Source organism: Podarcis gaigeae, assembly GCF_964106915.1.
Source record: "Podarcis gaigeae genome assembly, chromosome: 4".
NCBI classification, from domain to species: domain Eukaryota; kingdom Metazoa; phylum Chordata; class Lepidosauria; order Squamata; family Lacertidae; genus Podarcis; species Podarcis gaigeae.
In genome coordinates, this window is record NC_139677.1 from 97,153,947 (window position 1) to 97,168,735 (window position 14,789).

At 46.8% G+C, this 14,789-nt stretch overlaps 1 protein-coding gene across 13 annotated transcripts in view; it reads left to right on the top strand.

The window, feature by feature from the left end:
• TENM4 (teneurin transmembrane protein 4) overlaps positions 1-14,789 on the top strand; it is a 650,537-nt gene that overhangs the window by 230,169 nt on the left and 405,579 nt on the right. For all 13 annotated transcript variants that reach the window (XM_083735741.1, XM_083735748.1, XM_083735749.1 and 10 more), the window contains one exon: positions 6,026-6,109. The gene's annotated coding sequence lies outside the window, so the exon portion shown is untranslated. The remainder of the gene's footprint in view (positions 1-6,025; positions 6,110-14,789) is intronic.

A 14,789-nucleotide genomic window follows, 5' to 3' on the forward strand; every position in this document is an offset into this window, starting at 1 on the left:
TGAGGACAGCTTAGCCTACTCCCTCTGATCTTGAGGGGCCAGAACTTTCCTGGCCTCCTCACAGAGGCAGAGAGTCTCATAGGGCCTTGCAGCTTCCTCTCGATGCACTTGACATCACACCTGTGTGTTGCCCATGTGACGTCACACAAACGCGACAAGCTCACCCAATGTCGGGCAGAACTCAGTGCGTCCTCCCTTGCCAATATTCTGTGGATACTTAAGGGCTGCCATTGTACAAATACTCAATGCCTAAATAAATGGAAAAGTTACTTATTTCGGTTTGGAAGGAGACTTATAAACACCATCTCCCACTCATCGAAAGATTCAATCAACGGTGTCTCCAAAACACATCACTTGGGAAGACAGGCAAACTAATGCCAGTGTACTGGAAGAAGCAAAAAATCACCAGTGTTGAAGCAATGATTCTTTAACATCAACTTTGTTGGACTGGTCATGTTGTGCGGATGCCTGATGATGGTCTTCCAAAGCAACTACTCCATTCCAAACTTAAAAATGGAAAACGTAATGCTGGTGGTCAACAAAAGAGGTTTAAAGACTCTCTCAAGGCATTTTTTTAAAAATGTAGTATAAACACCAACAATTGGGAAACACTTGCCTGAGAGCGCTCCAATTGGAGAACAGCCTTTACCAAAGGTGTCAGGGGCTTTGAAGACATTTGAACTCAGAGCAAAAGGGAGAAATGCGCTAAGATGAAGGCACACTTGGCAAATCTACACCGTGATCAACTCCTGCCTAGTAACCAATGTCCCCACTGTGGAATGATGTGTGGATCCAGAATTGGCCTCCACAGTCACTTACGGAATCATTGTTAAAACCATGCTTATGGAAGACAATCTTACTTGGCTATGAGTGATCGCCAAAGAAGAAGAAGTGGTGTCTGGTTCGTTGTGGGTGCAGGAAAGAGCTCCAGTTTTCCATTGAAGGCCCAACTTCAATGCAATGAGCTCCTGATATGGTGGCTTACAACTCCCTGCGGAGAACAAACGCTTGTTTGCCTCTTTAATTCCAGTGATTGAGGTTCTTAGGAGAAGGCCTTGAATCTCAAAGGGAACCAAGATAAGGACATTCCTCAGGGTGGGGTCCTAAGCTCAGCTCTGTGAGTCAAGAGGACTTTGCCTTTCTTCAAGGGAGGGTCCCGCTCTCAGCCAGAAAGTGCTTCTGCATCCTTAGTGCAGTTAGGGTGCATTGCTGCAGGCCTCTGGAGCCAGCTGGCTATTAGTTCCAGGATAGAGCCTCAAGTTCAGAATACAACCTCAGGCTCCACTTACCTTGGGGAAAGGACCCATTGAACTCAATGGGACTTATTTATGAGTTATTATAGGTATAGTGGGTATAGGGATGCGTGTGGCGCTGTGGGTTAAACCACAGAGCCTAGGGCTAGCCGATCAGAAGGTTGGCAGTTCGAATCCCCGTGACGGGGTGAGCTCCCGTTGCTCAGTTCCTGCTTCTGCCAACCTAGTAGTTCGAAAACACGTCAAAGTGCAAGTAGATAAATAGGTACCACTGTGGCGGGAAGGTAAACAGCGTTTCCGTGCGCTGCTCTGGTTTGTCAGAAGCAGCTTAGTCATGCTGGCCACATGACTCGGAAGCTGTACACCAGCTCCCTCGGCCAGTAAAGCGAGATGAGCGCCGTAACCCCAGAGTTGGTCACGACTGGACCTAATGGTCAGGGGTCCCTTTACCTTTTATAGATATAGTATTACATGCTGTAAACTCAGACAGATGAGCCTAGTGCACGGTAAGTGAATGCGGTATCCTCCACAGCTCCCATTTCCTCCCTCAGTGTACCCCCAAATCGGTTCTAGAGGTTTCCCCAACCCTTTGGAGCAGATCTGGCAAGAGGGAGAAGGAGTTGTGCAAATGGAAATCCTTGAACTGATGGGAGCAGTTAGTTAAATACCAGCCATAACCTTTCCACCCTCTAGGATAAAGAGTTATGCGTAACACAAAAGTAGCTGTTAGGGAAAGTCATAAATTTCACCCTCTCTGCTCTTTCTTTTCATACCTCTCAATCAAGCACGTACAATTCCTGCCGCTACGTCAACAGTCACCATATAAATGAGGTGGAAAGGCAGAGCAGGGAAGAAAAAAGCCTCTGAAGTCATGCAAAATTAGTTTCTGATAAGGTTTCGGGGAGTTTACATTATGCTGTCTAATGATTTATGACTATTTGAATCTCACCATTCCTGTAATTAATACCGCCGGATGCTTTCTGTTTGGAGTAGTGTTAATCATAATAATGCAAATGCAGAGGGGCTCTCGCGGCTTTGGCTTTGCGTTTTGCATCGCACCCAAAACAAGAAACAAAAAAAGCAGGCTCCATATTCAAAGCCTTTCTCAGTGGAGCGGCTCACATTGCATAGGTGAGTGAATGCACACCAAAGGTAAAATGACTGAATTAATAGGAGCCAGAATAAGGGGGGGGGAGGGGAACTAAAAAAAACCACCACTTGGCTCATAGCTCTGTTTTCTCTTCCCCACCTTGTTAGAAGACCGTGACTGTTCAGCCTTTTAAACCAAAAATAAATTATTGCAATGCATTTGCTAATTATATTGTACCCAAGTTCTGTGTAGTGCAAATTACACTGATGATGGATTTGGAATGAGGTCTCTTCATGCTTATTTATAGCGTTTTCAAAAGCCACAGAGCTCAAATGATGGGTGCTGAAACCAAGGGCACAAACTGTCACAGCTGCCACACATGGATGCGCACCCACAAGTCTCCTGCATCTTTCAGAGCTCCACAGCAACCACACATCCAACAGCTGTAACTTTTCTTTGCAGCACTGAGATGATGGTGATGATGATGATATATTATTATTTATACCCCACCCATCTGGCTGGGTTTCCCCAGTCCCCAGCCACTCTGGGCGGCTCCCAACCAAATATTAAAAACACAATACAGCATTAAACATTAAAATTTTCCCTAAACAGGGCTGCCTTCAGATGTCTTTTAAAAGTAAGATCGTTGCTTATTGGTGCACCTGTTGCATTTCAGCTGGTCATGAAGACTTGTCCTGGAAATCTTAATGATATGCAAACGAAATGGGTAACTGATGCCTAACGTAAGTTGCTCTGAGCTTTCTGAAGGCTAAGCAAGTGATGGAACGGAAATGCATGGCAACGGAGAGCATAGGGCCTTGACCTTGGAGAAAGTTATAGCCCTCTCCAGGCATGTAGACAGAACATTCAAGAGCATAAACTGAGGATGAGGGCAGCAGCATGTGTCCCAAACCTCTCCGATGCCCTGGCACTACCAAGCTTACTGCACTGGGCTCTGCCACCAGGGTTTCCAATATGCCCAGCCAAATTTACTTGGAAGCCCCTCCAGATCTTCCTGCTCAATGCAAGAAGGCCTTGGATAAAACAGAGGGTGTCAGGCATGGCTTTCCCTGATCTCCTCCATTAGCAAATGCCTAGAGCAACGGTTCTCAACCTGTGGGCCCCCAGATGTTGTTGGACTACAACTCCCATCATTCCTGAGCTCTGGCCTTGCTAGCTAGGGGTGATGGGAGTTGTAGTTCCAACAGCATCTGGGGACCCACAGGTTGAGAAAGGCTGGCCTAGAGGGAGCTACAGTTGTCAGGCTTGGCTCCTGTGCACTTGTGGACAGGGCAAGAAATTGGTCTGTGTATAGTTAAAGCTATGGTTTTCCCAGTAGTGATGTATGGAAGTGAGAGCTGGACCATAAAGAAGGCTGGTCGCCAAAGAATTGATGCTTTGAATTATGGTGCTGGAGGAGACTCTTGAGAGTCCCATGGACTGCAAGAAGATCAAACCTATCCATTCTGAAGGAAATCAGCCCTGGGTGCTCACTGGAAGGACAGATCCTGAAGCTGAGGCTGCAATACTTTGGCCACCTCATGAGAAGAGAAGACTCCCTGGAAAAGACCCTGATGATGGGAAAGATGGAGGGCACTAGGAGAAGGGGACGACAGAGGACGAGATGGTTGGACACTGTTCTCGAAGCTAGAAACATGAGTCTGACCAAACTGTGGGAGGCAGTGGAAGACAGGAGTGCCTGGCGTGCTCTGGTCCATGGGGTCACGAAGAGTCAGACATAACTAAACAACAACAACGAGTGGCAAGATGTGGGAGATTAAATTCTCTCCCCGTTGTGCCTCTTAAGGTTGCATTCTTCAGCCCTGGGTTCCCAGAAATGGCTTTGGACTATGACTGCCACCATCCCTGGACATTGGCTAAGGTCGCTAGGGATGGTGGCAGCTGTAGTTCAATGAAACACCTGGAGAGTGGAGGTTTCAGAACACTGTCATTTCCAGCTGAGTCGCCCTTCAAGAGCGCTACTTAAACACACACTCATTGGCAGATGTCACCACTCCTTGTTGGTGAAGTAAGGTCATCCAGAGGAGTGGTGTTCAGTTGTCCCCACCCACAGCCCTGGTTAGAGTGGCCAAACTGACCTCGAACCAGAAGCTAGGGATTTAGTGTTGCTGGTTCCATTGCTTCGGGGAACTCCTCCAGCAGAGCTTCCTTCTGACATCTTCACTTTTGACTTTCAGGCGTCTCTTGGAGACTTTATTATGCCAAGAGCTGTATTCAGAATTAAGCAAATACTAATTCCAGGTGAGCCGCTCATGCTTAGGATTATTTTGCATTGTTTTGTGGTATCTTAATGCTTTGTGATGCTGCCTCAAGATAGCTCGTTTGGTTTCGGAGGGGCAGGCTAAAGATCTCTCTGATGTTGTTTTGCTAAACCATGATGCAAGAGGTGCAATCGCTCTGTGTCGTGCTTTAGTGCTTCGTTGTTCTTTCAATGTTTCCTTGTGGGATGGTGTCTGTTGTAACCGGAGGGAGGTTGGTTCACTCTCATTTACTAACTTTGACAAATTCTTTGGTGGTGGAGATTTGGGTGGGCTATTGTATATTGCCTTGATATTTTAAATGAGTAGTTGGTGTATACATATTTAATACATTTAGAACAGTTTTTTAGTTTTCATTTGTGACTGGTGATATGGAACCTCTAGAGCTTCTACGGATTTCCAAACTTGGGTCTCCAGCTATTATTGGACTACAGCTCCCATCACCCCTAGCCAGCAGGACCAGTGATTAGGGATCATGGGAACTATAGTTCAAAAACAACTGGAGTTCCAGATTTGGGAAACCCTGTTCTACAGGAAGAGTTGTAGCTCAATGGTTGAGCAAGTGATTTTCATGCAAGAAATCCCATGGCATTTCCTGTCTGTTACCCTAGAATAGCCTTTCCCAACCTTTGCTTGGAAAATCCCCACGTGTTTCACCTGAGGAGGATCTCAAAATTTACTTTTATTCATTCATGCTTTAGAGCAGCCTTACTCGACCTTGTGTCACCAGATGTTGTTGGACTACAACTCCTATCATCTCTGACCACTGGTCCTACTGCCTAGGAATAATGGGTCCAGCCCTGTGTGCAGCATTAGATGCTATTCCAGTGATTCTTTCTCTGAACGAAAGAGATTATAATATAAGGAAACCCAATTTTCCATTCATTGTGGGGGAAATAAGCCATGTTTTTGCTTAAAGATTTTTTAATTAAAAAAAAAAAACAGGATCCAAAAATTACACCCATTTGACTTTTGGAACCATCTTCGGACAATGTAAGAATCCATTCTACCACACCCGCCAAACCAAATAATATGAAACCATCAAGCCAACCCAGGGGGCATGGTGACTCCATATGAAAACAACCCAGTGGACCGGATGTTCAACCAACTTTTGAGATGCTCTGCTTATTTGATGCTTTCATCTTCCATTCATCTGCTCATATCACTGAGATTTTAATGAGATTTTAAAGAGCTAACTGTATCGGGGGACAAGATTGCTGTTCTCTAATTCAGCTAAATCAGTAGCTGTTTTGAATTCCCGGCTTCCCCTGAAGAAGTGTCCCATGGCTGCTGCTATTATTCTTATTAATATGATTGTTCCACTTCCTGCTTTCCAGCCTAAAAGAAATAACTGAAAAGGCCAACCTCCTTATTGTATTTCTTTATTTCCTCTCCCCCGACAGGTAAACTGCAATCAACACATGTCCACGTTAAGGCTGCATACTTCAAGGATCTTTTGATGGATTATCCCTAGATCTTTCCAACAGGTAAATAACCACATGGTTGAATTCTAAAGCCATTCTAATGGGCTTGGCAATGCTGTTGTTCATTCTGCCACGGAGGGAATGCTTTGCACAGACTTCGTAGCTGCACATCTGTGCGCCGTTTGATAAAGGGAAGGGAAGCTGGGGTGATGTTGGCTTGAGGGTCCTTCGGTTCCCAACATCATACGGTAAATATTGCACAACGGCTGTTAGTCAGATTAGCTAATGCTTCTTAATACCAGTTGCTGGAAACCTCAGGAGGCTCGTCTTGTGTTTTTATGTATCTGTTGATACAAGAGGAGAAACCAAGAATCCTTTTCAAGAAACCAGTGGACTCAAGTCTCTCTGTATGTAAAAGAAGGAGCTAGAACAGGCATAGGCAACCTCGGCCCTCCAGATGTTTTGGGACTACAACGCCCATTATCCCTGGCCACTGGTCCTGATAGCTAGGGATCATGGGAGTTGTAGTCCCAAAACGTCTGGAGGTGCTGAGGTTGCCTATGCCTGAGCTAGAATGAGGATTGGAGACCAGGCATGTGGTGTGTGAGAGGAGAAGGATTGTGCAAGGTCTAGCAGACTGCAGAGAATAGCAGCTGCGTCAACAGAAGCATGGGCATAGCCAAGGGTGGGGGGCCAGAAGGGGCAGCTGCCCCCCAAATCAATTTTTAAAAAATCAATAAAAATCCATAGAAAACTGAGGTTCTGCCCTCAACAAATGGCCTGCCCCCGATAACAAAAATCCTGGCTATACCCATGAACAGAAGTGTAGTATCCAGGGAAGTGATAGTCCCTCTCTATTCTTTCTTGGTCAGACCCCACCTAGAGTACTATGTCCATTTCTGGGCACCGCAGTTTAAGAAGGATGTTGACAAGCTGCAATGTGTGCAGAGGAGGGTGACCAAGACGATTAAGGGTCTGGAAATGAAGCCTGATGAGGAATGGTAGAGGTATGTTTCGCCTGGAAAAGAGGAGAATGAGAGGAGATAGGAGAGCCATCTTCAAATATTTAAAGGGCCGTCACATGGAGGATGGAGCAATCTTGTGTTCTCTTGCTCTGGTGGGTAGGACCCGAACCAGCTGCCTCTTTGCTTTTCTCAAAATCTCCACATCTGTGGAGACAGAACATAGCCATCAGGGTTAGTAGCCAAATCGGAGAGGCTGTGATAAGGTGCCACAAGACCCGTTGCTTTTGTCGCGACTGAGTAAGGTGGTCACCAGGGACACGGATGGCGCTGTGGGTTACACCACATAGCCTAGGGCTTGCCGATCAGAAAGTTCACGGTTCAAATCTCCACAAGGGGGTGAGCTCCCGTTGCTCGGTCCCTGCTCCTGCCAACCTAGCAGTTTGAAACCACATAGTGCAAGTAGATAAATAGGTACCGCTCCGGCGGGAAGGTAAACGGCGTTTCTGTGCGCTGCTCTGGTTCGCCAGAAGAAGAGAAGAAGAAGAGTTTGGATTTGATATCCCGCCTTTCACTCCCCTTCAGGAGTCTCAAAGCGGCTAACAATCTCCTTTCCCTTCCTCCCCCACAACAAACACTCTGTGAGGTGAGTGGGGCTGAGAGACTTCAAAGAAGTGTGACTGGCCCAAGGTCACCCAGCAGCTGCATGTGGAGGAGCGGAGACTCGAACCCGGTTCCCCAGATTACAAGACTACCGCTCTTAACCACTACACCACACTGGCTCTCCCAGTGTGCTTAGTCTCTCCCAGCGGCTTAGTCATGCTGGCCACATGACCCGGAAGCTGTACAACGGCTCCCTCGGTCAATAAAGCAAGATGAGCACCGCAACCCCAGAGTCGTTCGCAACTGGACCTAACGGTCAGGGGTCCCTTTACCTCTAAGGTGGTCACCCTTCTGAAAATTGCTGCACTGAAGAGTTTTAAAGACTTTTGCAGACTTTCAGACATTATGGAAATATTTGGCCCTGGTGGGGTAGGGAGGGCATTGCTTGAATTTAAAAAAAATTCCAAAGCACTCTCTGAAGTATTTGTGGTGATTTAATACTGCTTCTTCTGTCTTAATTGCAAAAAAGCAGCACCCCTGCCGTGCTAAAGGAAGTAACCCAGGCAAGCGAGTGGGGGCACCCTTCCGGCAATGTCTCTGTCCGAAATAAATAAATAGATCTGGTTCTGTAGATGGCAAACAGGCTATTTTCAATTTAGCATTTCGGAAATTCCCTTGGGGAGGCTGCACTTGATGAGCCAGTAGCAAAAGGGGGTGGAGAGGGGGGAAAGACATGCTTCCTCGCTCAGTGTCTGCACAGAAGCCGCTCGGTCGCTTACTGCAAGGTAATTATGATGCTTTACATCTGTCAGATGTTGTAAGGTGTGGGCCTCTTAAGGATCTGCCATGGCCCACTGCATCTCTCTCTCTCTCCTGTGATGATCTGGGCAAACATCTGTTCTTCCTCTTACCAGTAGCAGATTTTCTCTGTATCCGGAAACTGCCTTTTAATTGCCCACACCTCGGCCTGCAATAACAATAACAATAACAATAACAACAACAACAACAACAATAATAATCTGAAGATACCTTTTTGTGCATGCACTCCCCTTTCATGCCCTGCGTCTCCCAGGTTGGCATGGGAGGCAGTTTTATTTGTTGCATTGTATCAGATTAATAATAATAATTATTAATAATAATTTATTACTTATACCCCACCCATCTGGCCGGGCCTCCCCAGCCACTCTAGGCAGCCCCCAACAGGATATTAAAAACACGATAAAACATCAAACATTAAAAAACTTCCCTAAACAGGGCTGCCTTCATATGTCTTCTAAAAGTCTGATAGTTGTTTATTTCCTTGACGTCTGATGGGAGGATGTTCCACAGGGCGGGTGCCACTACCAAGAAGGCCCTCTGCCTGGTTCCCTGCAACTTCACTTCTCACACTGAGGGAATCAGAAGGCCCTCGGAGCTGGACCTCCGTGTCCGGGCTGAACGATGGGGGTGGAGACGCTCCTTCAGGTATACTGGGCCAAGGCCGTTTAGGGCTTTCAAGGTCAGCACCAACGCTTTGAATTGTGCTCGGGAACGTACTGGGAGCCAAGGTAGGTCTTTCAGTTCAGATTTCCTCTCGGCCTATGAATCTCTAGGTGGCCTCTGGCGAAGACCATCCTGTCTGCCCCTCAGGCACCCACCCAGCTGCAATGTGGGAAGGAAAACAGCATCCTTTCTTACAGGTCAGGTGGAGAAGGTGAGAGGAGACCCTAAAGTCCTCCTGACCTCTACTGGAGGGAAGTGAGTCATTGTCACCAAGGTCCCTCTCTGCTGAGGCACCTTCTCTGACCCACAGTAGGAGTGTCTCACTCTGCCATCTTGTCATGCCACCTCCAAAGCACTCCTCTTGGGTCCCACTCTACATTACTCAATTATTTGCCAGGCCTTCCTAGGCTCACAAAGATGGTGGTTATCCTTGAAGGCTTTGCGCATTAATCAGATGCCCACTTTAGCCCAGGGGAGAAGAAACTTTTCCCCATTAAGGCAGGCATCCCCAAACTTGGCCCTCCAGCTGTTTTGGGACTACAGTTCCCATCATCCCTGGTCCTGTTAGCTAGGGATAATGGAAGTTGTAGTCCCAAAACAGCTGGAGGGCCAAGTTTGGGGATGCCTGCATTAAGGGGTGATATCAAGTAACCAAAGGAGCTCTAAATCTCTAATTCCCTCCTGGCTGAGACCAGGCAGTCCCCTTCCCTGTTGACCATCTGGCAAAGACCTTTTCATTTCTGCAGGCATTTTAAGCCCTTTTCTTATTTATGGCTAGCTTTAAACTTTTTACCTGTATTGCATCTTCAGTAACCTTATTGTGCACCGCACAGAGACTACAGCAGTTGAGCAGTATATAAATTTGTCGAAATCAGATAAGCAGGCTCTTCACTTGGCAAGGCTGGGTCTTCAGTGGCCTGTATCACTCCTAATTCTGTTATGCAGGAGCAGAAATAAGTTTTGCATGAGAAGAAAAACGGGCGCAGAATTTGGATAGTTTGAGAGTGTTGTATGTGTGTCTGTACGTACAGATCAGTAATTGAGTTTTTTCTGTATCTTTTGGACATTTCTGATGTCATTCTCCCGCAAGCACACATACACCCTTTTCCTCCTGTTCTTGTAAGCACTTTAATATAGTTACAATAAGCAGAGGATATGATTTCACGCCCTGCAAAGAACTGATATATGTCAGCGATGCTGGGGCAGAGATCCAGTCATTATGCTGTTTGGAAGAAAAAGAGATAACTTCATGTTAGAGTGTAGGTAATAGACTTTTCCTCAGTAAACTACATCTGTCACCAGATATTAATGAAAAGTGCACTGGTGGTTATCGGAGCAGGATCTCTGCTGCAAAATAGTATTTTCCCCCCTGTCTTTCTCGAGGTGTAATAACGTGCCGCAGTACTACAGCCGTCCCTCGGAAGAGAATTTCAGTATTTTGACAAATGTTAGTGAATTAACGCCTTGTTCCACGCCCATGGGAAATAGCTAAGTATTACTACCACAATCTATCAAACAACAGTGTCGAGACATGGAGAAGCTACTGCTAACTTTGACCAAGGTTTGGGTCTGGCAGTGTTGGGTAAGGATGAGAGGGAGGCAGATGTATTTATTTGCTTAGCCCATTTGTTATACCCCAATTTGTAAGAGGGATTTTTCACCAAGTTGCATGTGTATACTAGGGGCACAAAATGTCAACACCCTGTGCTGCCTCAAGAGAGCTACATGCTATGCAGAATTTTGTGTGTGTTTAAATTGATAATGGGTGGTTCTGTTGGATTTTTTAATTGTGTTGTGATCTGCAACACTGCAAACATGTCCGCGAAATTTAAAAAGTGTTCTAAAAGAGTTTGAATCATAGACTAAAAGGTGCCACAAGGCACGGTTGCCATATGTCTGGGAATTCCTGGACATGTCCTCTTTTGGGGGTCCTACATGTCCATCCAAGGTCCATATAGCAAAACTATGGTTTTCCCAGTAGTGATGTATGGAAGTGAGAGCTGGACCATAAAGAAGGCTGATGGCCAAAGAATTGATGCTTTGGAATTATGGTGCTAGAGGAGACTCTTGAGAGTCCCATGGACTGCAAGAAGATCAAAGCTCTCCATTCTGAAGGAAATCAGCCCTGAGTGCTCACTGGAAGGACAGATCCTGAAGCTGAGGCTCCAATACTTTGGCCACCTCATGAGAAGAGAAGACTCCCTGGAAAAGATCCTGATGTTGGGAAAGATGGAGGGCACAAGGAGAAGGGGCCGACAGAGGACGAGATGGTGGGACAGTGTTCTCCAAGCTACCAGCATGAGTTTGACCAAACTGTGGGAGGCAGCGGAAGACAGGAGTGCCTGACGTGCTCTGGTCCATGGGGTCACGAAGAGTCAGACACAACTAAACGACTAAACAACAACAACATGTCCATCCGGTGGGGGGGCAGATTTTACGTTTTAAACCAAATGTCCTGAATTTTGGTTTTTTTAAAAAAGGTGCACAGGCGGCTCTGGTTCTGGCTCTGGTGTGGGCAACTTGGGCTCTGGCTCTGATATCTCTGGCTTGGCGGTGGCAAAGGGGCTACCGGGTGATTCCCTAAAAAAGCTCAATAACTTTTTGAGCTGTCGGGACTTTGACCTCTTGAAATATGGCAACCCTACTACAGGGACACAGGTGGCGCTGTGGGTTAAACCACAGAGCCTAGGACATGCCGATCAGAAGGTCGGCAGTTCAAATCCCTGTGACAGGGTGAGCTCCCATTGTTTGGTCCCAGCTCCTGCCCACCTAGCAGTTCGAAAGCACATCAAAGTGCAAGTAGATAAATAGGTACTGCTCCAGCGGGAAGTTAAACGGCGTTTCCATGTGCTGTTCTGGTTCGCCAGAAGCGGCTTAGTCATGCTGTCCACATGAAGCGGCTGTACGCCAGCTCCCTTGGCCAATAAAGCAAGATGAGCGCCGCAACCCCAGAGTCGGCCACGACTGGACCTAATGGTCAGGGGTCCCTTTATCTTTACCACAAGGGTCTAGACCAACCCCCTGCAATTCTGGAAACTTTCACCTGATGTGGGTTTCGAACCCAGAACCCTGGGATAAAGAGTCTCATGCTCTCAGGTCCCATCACCCAAGGCATACCCTGCGTGGTAGGCTGTCATGTGAGAGCCGCATTCTAACACTGAGCCACAGCCCTGTAGCGACAGGAGTACAGTGGTATCTTGGGTTAAGTACTTAATTTGTTCCGGAGGTCCATTCTTAACCTGAAACTGTTCTTAACCTGAAGCACCACTTTATCTAATGGGGCCTCCAGCTGCTGCTGCGCCGCTGAAGCACGATTTCTGTTCTCATCTTGAAGCAAAGTTCTTAACCTGAAGCACTATTTCTGGGTTAGCGGAGCCTGTAACCTGAAGCGTATGTAACCTGAAGTGTATGTAACCCGAGGTACCACTGTATAACAAATACAGTGTATAACAAATACAGTGGTACCTCAGGTTACAGACGCTTCAGATTACGGATGCTGCTAACCCAGAAATAGTACCTCAGGTTAAGAACTTTGCTTCAGGATGAGAATATAAATCGTGCTCCAGTGGCTCAGGGGCATCTGGAGGCCCCATTAGCTAAAGTGGTGCTTCAGGTTAAGAACAGTTTCAGGTTAATAACGGATCTCCGGAACAAATTAAGTACTTAACCCAAGATACCACTGTACTCCTGTCGCTACAGGGCTGTGGCTCAGTGTTAGAATGCGGCTCTCACATGACAGCCTACCACGCAGGGTATGCCTTGGGTGATGGGACCTGAGAGCATGAGACTCTTTATCCCAGGGTTCTGGGTTCGAAACCCACATCAGGTGAAAGTTTCCACTGTATAATGAATTTGTGCTGGAAACTCTTACAGCAGTTAAACTCTTAAGGATTCTACCATGAGGCAGGGAACCAGCGGGTCTATTTACACGGCCCAATTGAAAGTCAGCTTGTTTTGCACCTGTCAGTCTCAAGCGCACCGCCGTGGCAAAACCTTGGCATGGAGCAAATAGCCGTGGAATGGACCATTGAGCGCATTCTGGGCCTCTGCTAGGAGAAATGGCGCGTGGACCCGCAGAGCGTTGCAGCCTGTCTCCTCACGTGTGCGAGAGAGCAAATCCTTCTTTTCCACCAAGCAGCGTTTGAAAGCTGGAGCCGCCCCAGACTAGAACTTTGTTTTAATTTGAAGCTTGTAATTAGATGTTGATGGATGAGAAGTCACTGGGCAAGTTCAGCGGCGCTGCCTGCTTTGCAAGAAAAGCCAACAATGTTCCCAAGGAGACCCAGCACTTTTTTATTTAATATTAATGCACTGGCGTTCGTTTGCATAGTGCCTATGGAACCATGAAGGTTGGCAGGGCCTGATCTCAGGGTTATTTTGGCTGCTTGGGTCCAGTGGTTTCCTTCCCCGCCCCCGGTATAATTCTCAGCGCTTTTCTGCTCAGGTTTATACAAAGTTGTGTTTTTCAGTTTAATACACCTTAGAGAACAAAATAATATAATTCGTTCTGAGGCTGCAGCAGACTCAAAAACCAGGGATCTCTTTGACAGCAGATATTCCCAGTGCTTTTTTTCCTAAAAAAAAAAAAAGTTTAGGGGTATGTGTACCCCTGCGTCCCCCCCAGGAAAAAAAGCACTGGTTATTCCATATGTATATTTTGCTTTGAGGTTGTGCTGTTTGATTATATTATGTTAATCATGCTGCATACCTTGGTGGAAAGGTAGGACAGAAATAAATGAAGGATGGAAAGGTGAGGAGCGGATCAGTGAATTCTGTAGTTGCTCCCTTACTCCTTTCTGGACACAACTCCAGAAGTTTATTAAACTTGCATGTAAAGGCTACATTGTCACCAAGGGTAAGGCTAACCAGGGGGTTCCATCTGAACCAGGGCACCATAAAACCCTTGGTCCCCAGGGACCACCAGAACAAATAATGACCCATGACAATGTGTTATGGAATTAAAATTTTGGCCACAACTTTGCATGGCAAGTTTCCATCGCCCCCAGTGGAAATAAAGACACATGACACAATTATTAAGGTTAATGGGCTAAATAAGGCCACAACTTTATTGGTTACAGGTGATGAGCGGTATTGGCTTAGACATTGGTCCTAACTGACTATATCCAGCTTCAGCCCGTCCGCTTGAAGTCCGGGAAGGGTTAACCGCCAGTAGGGGGAGTCCTGCTGAAGCACAACACTTAGGAACTCCCCCAGGGTCAAGCCTCACCTCCACAGGCTTCGGACAGGGCCACGCCCCCCAGAATCCTTTATCAGACTACCCTTCCATACCAATGCCTAACTGCCAATACCACCTCCGCATACCAGCTGCGGGGAAATACAAGGGGGTGGGGAGAGCCCTGTTGAGCTCAGGTGTTGCTTTTGGGTTTCCCATGGGCACCTCGTTGGCCACTGTGGGAGAACAGGATGCTAGGCTGCATGGGACTTTGGCTTGATCCAGCAAGGCTGCTGTTGTGTTTCATTAGCCCTAGTGGTGATTTTGCAGAGCCTTTCCTCCTGCAGCCAGCTCACAATGTACGAGAAGTTGTGGGCTGTACACTCCTTGCCACTTTTCCATGATACGTCGTGGCATTCACACAGTTTCTTCACTTTCCCCCATGAAACCTTTACCATCTCAGCTGTTTATCTAACTCTGCACTATTTAGTGGGGTTCTTTATGCTGTATGCGATTTCCTCTT